This window comes from Melospiza melodia, chromosome 20 (genome assembly GCF_035770615.1).
Source record: "Melospiza melodia melodia isolate bMelMel2 chromosome 20, bMelMel2.pri, whole genome shotgun sequence".
Taxonomy (NCBI): Eukaryota; Metazoa; Chordata; class Aves; order Passeriformes; family Passerellidae; genus Melospiza; species Melospiza melodia.
Window position 1 is genome coordinate 4,778,800 of NC_086213.1, and position 8,392 is coordinate 4,787,191.

The window sequence follows — 8,392 nt, forward strand, 5'->3', positions numbered from 1 at the left end:
CAGAGAGAGACCTCTCATCCCAGGGCCAGTTCATCACCTGTGTTACCCGGGGCTCAAAGCTTGTTCTATCCCCAGTTTGTGGAAGGAGGAAAGTTTACTGACATCCTTTGCAAAAATTGGAATGCTTTATTTGTGCATTGTGTTTAGTGGGGTTTTTGGGTTTGTTTTGTTGTTGTTGTTGTTTTTTAATGTTAAAATGAATCAACATTTGGTGAAGGAATAATAATATTTTTTCTATGACTACAGAAGAAAAAGGTATTTACTGTCTTCCCACTTCCAAGTGAGAAGTTCACCTTGCAACAGCAGAGGTACCTTGGGGTTGCAGCTAACAGTGATTAGCATCTCTAATAGTACAATGGTCTGTAGTGTCTGACTGCCCCTGGAGCAAAAAACCAGTTCAATCATTTATAATTCATCTTTAAATTACTTGTCTTGAAAAGGCTGTATATTACTGCTGTATGACCGTGCAGTGGTGTCTGTGTTGTTTCTCTACTCATCACCATCACTATTTTACTTGTTTGTTGCCCGATTGCACTGACATTTGTAGGACAATGATGAAATTTGGGGGCTTTCTTCTAATGTTATGTCCCAAACTGTACATGACTAGCTCAGTGGGACTCTGGTGCAGGTCACTCTGCATTACTCTGAGAGCTGCTGCAAGTCCAGGTGTGCACAGGCAGCAGGGACAGGCAGAGGACACAGTGAGCTTCTCTGCTGGGTTTTGGTTTCCAGCCCTGTGCTCTGTGCTGTTGTGTTGTGCTGTGAGAATCCTTCAGTTCTTCTTCCTTTTGGGTCTTTAATGCTAGCAGATGGAAATCCAGCTCAACTTTCAAAAACTCTGAATAATTTATTAAGAACAAAATTGTTGGGTCTGAGAGCTGGTTCCCTTCTCTTTTTCTTTCTCCTTTTCTCTCTGCAAACTGCCTTTCAAAACCAAAGTTTCTAATTACAGGTCAGGGAGGCAGGTTTAATCACACAGCAGAGCCCTTGATGCAGCATTAGAGAGTGTTATTTATACACCTGAATTAATAGGGATGCAGCATTTCAGTTGAGAAGAATAAGGTGGTTTTCAGTTTCACTCTTTTTATGTGAAACAAACCACATCAGATTCACTGAGCTTTTTGACCTAAATTATTGGGATTCTGAGTAACTAGCAAGTAGCTGCTGTGCAGAGCTAGGGGAAAAAAAAAAAAGCAAGAATAGACAGAGAACTGCTTACATAGCAGAGGAACAACAGAAGCAGGATGTATTGGAAAAAGCTGTATTGGAATGGAAAGAGGAAGCCATTGGGAAAACTGAAAGGGTAGAAATGCACATATGCAATTGTCTATACCAAGGAAAACTTCTGGAGAGCGGTGGCATCCACAGAAACTGAAGGGCAATGTCAGTCTCTTGGCACACACTTAAATACCTCAAAATATTATGGTACTTTCAGGGCCACGAATAGGAGAGAGGGAGGTGAAGCATGTGAGGGGTCCCTTTTGCAGGGAATGGGATCCCACCCCCCCACCTCACTTAGAGTCACCAGCAGCTTTTGCAGGAGGTATTTGTTCTGTAGTACTGGAAAGAAGTGGGGAATCCCAAACAGAATTGTCCATGCTGTGCTGGAAGCTCCAATGTGACTGTTTTACAGCAGCAGAGATCCATTTATCCTGCTAGTCTGGATATGAAACTCACATCCACTATGGACTTTCATCCAGCTTTATCCCTGTATCCAACTTGTATATTTTGGCTTCCTGCTTGGTTTCTGCTTAGAAAGTCCACAGAATTTTGTAGCAGATTTCTGGACAATGTTTTCAGGGCAAAAAGTTTGGCTCCTGTACCTGTGCATCTGATTCTTTCAGCTGTGGAATACACTGAGATCCTTGTTTGGGCTCTGAGATAGGTTTGTGTATCTCCCACTTGGGCACATGATGGGCAAGGGGGTCCCCAACACCAGGCTTTTCCCTCTGGCAAGAGTTTTGGTTGTGGTTCATCTGTGGTGCCTGTGGTGCACCTCTCTCACAGCATGCCCTGCAATACCAAAATATCTGCCCCATAAAAATCCCAAAGTGACAGAGAGGGAGGGTTGCTATGCTTCAGAATAGCTAAAATGCAGGTTCTGTGGGTATGGAGCTGAGAACAGCAGCAAGGATACCAGATCTTATGCTCAGTATGTGAGACTTGGCATGGCCTTGAACTCCTAGGAGCTGCATTTTGCTGTGAGTGGTGGATTCCTAGAAACTGTACCCAGCAGTCTCTAAGCTTAGCCAAGAGACAGATGTATGCAACACAGTCAGTACCTATATGATATATTACTTAAGGAAAAAAAGGTTATCTACTTATGTAAATTTACATTCACTCCCAAGATAATTTTTTGTTTGGTATACTTAGACTGTGAACCCTGTCCTCATGTATGTCTGCAAATCATTAGCACAGTGCTGGAGCAGAGTGTGTGGGGAATAGGAACTGATTCACCAGGTCCAGAGCATCACAGTGCCCTGGCCACTGGATCTCTCAGAGTATCCTGTCTCCAGCAGTGTGTCAGGATCCAAAACTGGGCTGCAGGCTGGATGGAAACTCAGTTGTAGAAAAGAGGTCAGAAGCCTGAAAGAGCAGGCAAAAGGGAAGTGTTCAGCAGAGAAAGATGAAAACACTGTTCCCCTGGACACAGTGGGAGCAGCCAGCTATGCTTCCCAGGCTTTGCATTGCCAACAGGAGGTTTTCTACCAGGCTGCCAGGCAGGAGGCTGTGAGGTCTGTGTGTGCTCTCCCTGTGACATCCCTGTTATTACTGTCACTTGCAGGTGGCTGACACCCACCATGACAGAAGCAACCAAGGGTTTGGTGTTGTGCTGTACACCAAAGACAACTTGTCTGGTGTGATAGTCAGGCTGCCCTGCCTGTGGGAGGGGATTTAGAGAGCACTGCTGCTTTTTGGTATGTATGTGGGTTTTCTTCCCCCAAATAGCTACCTGTTGAAGTGGGAGTATTTCAGAAGGGGAGAGGATTAGCAGTGGTGCCATGGATGGTCATATTTCAGGGCAAACACCTGTAAATCGGTCTAAGCCTGTAAGTAGCAACCGATTAAACTGAGTTCACCTCAGCAGCACTCGCCCTGTGTCTGCTTGAGAAGGCTGGATCCAGTTACCCAGCCCTCAGAGTACAGCTGCTGCTCCAAGCTCAGCCTTTCCCCATCTTCTGTACCACTGCAAATGGAGCAGCTAAGGATGTTAACAGCTGACAAGACAAAACACATTAAAGAGGTGATGACATCTTTTTAATACATCATCTGTATTTCTACTTCTCTCTTATCCCATTTCTGGCCCCTCTTGGAGCTCTGAAATGCCTTTCCTTCTTGTTTTGTTTTTATGGGCTTTTTAGTAGAGAAATTCTGTTAACATTAGAGATGTTAGATGGAGTCTTCCTGTGCTGTCCCTTCTGTTCTGCAGAAAAGCTGCCAGCAGGGATGTGTTGCCTGGTTTGCTAGAGGGGAAGCACACAGCTGTTGTATTATCCCATGCCCTTTCCAACCTGCAGGTGTGCAATGAGAAATCAGAATATTAATTTGAATCCTCTGTTGTTGCCACTGGTTTCTGGGTTTTCAAAAAGGACGCAACCATGTGGAATTTCTGAATGAACTGCTGCAAACTCCCTTTTAATGAACTTTGCATAACAAAGTGCTAGGAACACTTTTCCTATAGATATATGGCTTAACCACAAAGTATAAAAAGTTACTTCGCAAACAAACATCCTGTACCTGTGACCTGGCAGTGAAAATGTTTCAGGGTCACAGAGCTCAATCCAGTTCTCTCAGCAACTTCCAGAGTGATTTCCGACATTACAGTACTTTGTTCTTGGGTTCCACTGTTCCATTATCTTAGAAAACAACAACCACCTCACCAAGGCTCTGAAGACATGTGAGATCTTTGTATAGTTTGTGTGTACAACTGAGATTGCATAAGGAAAGTATCCTTGTTTTTTCTGATATTTAAATATTCTGTTAGTCATTCCTTTTTGTATCTTACGTGTATGTGTGTGTGTGTGTATATATATATATATATATATATATGCACTTTTATATAATTTAATTTATATAACTTATAATCGATGATGAACCTTCAAAGTTCTTAGAAGCCACTGCTTCTTCAGGTGAGTTACATCCCCCCTTCTCCAAAGAACATTAAAAATGTGCATTCAAAAAATTTGCATCCAAATAATTCAAAGTGAATTTCATCCCTTGTTTACAGATTCAGAAAGTAAAATTTCAGCAGGGATTTATACATATGAGAGAAATATAGGAGTCAAATGTTATATAAGGATGTTTCTGTAAGTATGTGTCCTATGTTTTCAGTAAGTGTTCAGAGATCCTTCTGGCTTTGGAGTTTGGGAATTTCTGAGAACAATCCGAGTGCCACTGAGATGCTGCATTCACCCCTTCAGGACTGTGCTGATAGTTACTTTCCTTGCTCAAATACCTTGCCCTAATTTCCTTCCAAGAACTAAGAGTGTTAATTTCTTAAGAAACTTCTGCTAATTGTAAAGTAAGCAGTCTGGGGAGAGGGGTAGACTCAGCCGTGTCAGAAAGAAGATCCAGTTCTGCTTGTACAGAATAATGAAGATTTGGCTGTGTCAAAACCCTGCTCCCAAATTTTCTCTGGTGTTTTTGGGAAAGACTGCGCTGCTGTGGGAAGCACTGTTGGCCTGGGTGAGTTCCTGGCATAAAGCTGTTGATAAAAAATGCACTCTGTGCCATTGCCTGGGTAAAGAACATTTCATTTTCTAGTGGGCATGAGGAGTTGTCAGTGTCATTGAAATTTTGTAGCTCTGAATAGTTGCTGTAAATTTCATCTGGGCAATATCCCCAATTGTGTTAGATATAATTACATTCAAAGTTCTTTTTAATCATTTATTTGGAACATGTCCCAAGATTCAGCAGTTTTGGACTGGGACAGAAATTGAATTATTTATTATCAATTAGAGGTTGTCAGAGCCTTTGACACCACGTTGAGCTGGCATTGTTTGGTATCTGTATTAATGATCGTATAGATAAAAGCATGAAATTATTGGTTGGAAAGCTTTTATTCTAGGCTGAGGAGGCTAGTTTGCATACTTGGCTGGATGCTTCCTTACACTCACTGTCATTATGGCTCTGTTTAATCAAGTCAACGTTGCCTGTGGAATTGCTTGCCCATAAATTGATGAATTGAGTGTAAGAATAATTCCCCCTAGATTGAACCCAGTTGTGACTTCCCGTGCCATCCCAGCCCAGCACATTTAGACTCTTCTGCTTTGGCTGTGGTCTGCTACAGACCCTGGAATAATCTTTGTCACATCTGTTCTTTTCTTAGAAGAGCAATTTATTGATGGCTGCTGGTGTTATGGCAATGCTGGGTGCTGAGCCTTTGTTCCCCCAGGTGAGGGGATGGAGCCCACAGCCTCACAGGTGTTCCTGGCCTCTCTCACAGCTCTCTTGTGCACCCTTCTCTCATCCATGTCAGTCTTAACAATCATTTTTCTTATTGTGCTTTGGCACTTTGCAAGAAACCTCAGCTTAAGAGGGAGATCACATTGCAGAGGAGCATAGCGTGCTCCCAGAAACATCACTGCAGAAAGGGAAAGTGTCATGGAATCAGAGGAAAGGAGCATGGAGAAGATGCCACTTGTCTCCTTGAGTGGCTAAGGAGAGAGGGTGCTCATGTGAAATTGTCTCATCCCCGTATCTTCTCAATTTTGTTGCCAAGGTTAGTATAGTCTTAGTGGGAAAAAGAAGGGGGGGGAATCCCTTCTGAGGACATACTTGCACTGTTTTTTGTAGCAAATAAGTTTTGTTTCTGCCTGCACTCTGAGCTGCTGGAAGCTGTGTGCATTAGCCCTGTACTGAGACTGATCCAGCATATTACAGGATGTGATTTGAGCAAGGTTATAAGAAGTTACATGCTAGAACTGCAGAGAGAGTGGGAACTTTTCACATGATAACAACAAAAATTCATAATTCCCTCACCAGTTCTACTCCCCATTGGAGTCAGTTTCCAGTGTCTTCTGAGAATTCCAGTTTCTTGAAATTTATGTAAATTCCTCAGTGGGATCACTGATCTGGGGTTTTTCTTCTTCTGATTTTCTTTTTCCTGCTTCACAACACACTTGCCAAAAGCAGGGTTGTCCTACTGTCACAAGGAAATTTTTTGCATACACAACTTTTCCACTTATTTTATTACAGTAAAGGAAACTGGGACTAAAGAAAGAGAGAAGTTCTCATTTTACTGGGAAATTTTGAGATTTCAAAATCATTCCAGAGTATATTACATTTTAGATCAAGCTTTCTTACAAAATTCAACTCTGGAAACATTGTCTTCTTTTGATCAGAACAGTTCCTCTGATTTCAGTGTCTTTAAACTGAAAAAAAAAAAAAAAAGTCTAGCTTTTTATATAATTGTATATATTTTTTTTATTTTGGAAAGCTTTCCTCAAATATGTGCAGTACATCAAAAATGCCAAAATAGGCCTTTTTTACATTATTTAAATAGCACATTAATTTTGTTAAACAGAGATCATAGTTTTTCAAAACAGTTGGGCTTCAACAAAGAAATTTTTTCCTTTAGCATTCATCCACGCACAAACACTCATTATCTAGACAAATATTTTAATACTATGTAACTCTCATTCTTTTCAAATGGGTGACTTTGTGTGTTAAGAAGTTCCTCTTGCAGTGATCTCACTTGGAAAAGCCGAGGCTGCGTGTATCCAATCTCTCAGGTCAGTACTGACTTCCACAAAGGAAAGTATGCAACCGGAATTCTTGGAACAGACCTCTCTTGCAGTAGGTGCTTTGTATCAAAGACGCTATTTCTCAAGGAAAAAATAAAATAAAACAAAGCCCAAGCCAACCAAAGCCCAGCCCATAACAACAAATCAACAAAAGAAAAGTCACTTTTGTTATAAATCAGTTTTTGTATTGACTTGCAGAAGGTGCAATGTCTCCTTCATCTGCTCAAATCCTTCTGCTTGGAAAAAAAGAAGTGGAAATGGAGAGTGTAGCCTGTCGATCTGTGGTGTAGTGCGCCTCAAAGCTAAGAGCAAGCCTTGTTTCACAATCTGGTAGTGATGTTTCTGTCTCCCCGCCTCCCTCTCCAGAAGCTGACAAGCAGCAGCAACTCTCAACTGAGGCAGACTTGGGAAATGACTAATTAAACAATGATTGCAGGATTGCTTCCTGCCCTGGGTATCAGACCACAAGGGTGAAGCTTCATAAAGATGGAGTGAGCGCAGGAAGCGGGGCTGTGCATACTTCCACAATGGGGGCATTATGGAGACATGCCCCGGAGGCTGCCGGAGACCTCGCTGAATGGATCCTGATACCATCGGGGAATGGAGTACCTGCTAGTTCAAAGCGAGCCTGAATGCAGGTTTTAATCCTTTCTGACAATTGTTGAGAGGAAATGGCCTTTCCTCTGACCTTATCGTTGTAAACAACAACTAGTCATCAGGTTTGTCCTGCCGAGGGAATAGTCAAGGTCTATGCAAGGATTTGACTTCATATTTTTTTCTTCTCTGATTACAATGGTTTAATTCTCTAGACCTGAAATGCATTCTCACCCCTTAATATACTGACTTCATGTACATTCTTTCTTAATTATTGAGTCCATACAGCTCGGCCTGGTTCAAATTAGCTCCTTGGAGCTGTGGGCAGACATCCCATGGCCGGTTTCGGTACTCAGCCCTGTGGTTGTTTTTATGATGGGCTGTTGAGAGATGCCTTTTCCATACCCAGTATCCCCAGAACTGGGTGTGAGACAAGCTGACAAACTCCTCTAGCATGACAGAGTTATTTTCACCTTGGCCAAGAGGCAGGATGGGGAATTGCTGCTAGGCACCATTAGTGTGGCAGTTTTAGTATGATAGAGGGATGCAAACACTTCTGGAATTGCAGAGATGGGTGGATTTGTCTCTGTGAGTTCACGTGGCTTTTAGAGCCAAGACAATACAGATGACAGAGGAAATAACACAGTGGCTTTTCTGCTCCTGGTGTTCAAGCCCGCTGTCTGTAAACAGCTGGACAGAGTGACAGTGCAGAAGAGGGCTCACCTGCTGCACTGACACAGTTTCGGAGTGATGAAATCCACTTCCCCCCAGATCTGGGCAGGACTTTGCCTCTGGCAGGGCCCCTGTATTGAGATGCACATGGCACACCGCGGTGGCCTGTAAGCATCCCCTTCCGGGTTGCTGCTCATCGGGTGCTAAGTGCTGTAACAGATCAGCTGTCAGAGCCTTTCTGAAGGGGAATTTGCAGAGCCATTAGGAAGGCACTTCTGTGCCTGGCCATAGACCTTGGCAGGGTATAGGAGGGTACTGATGGCTTTGTACGAGTGGCTTTTTATTTCAGTGGAGTTTATGGATAGCACTCACATGTCTGC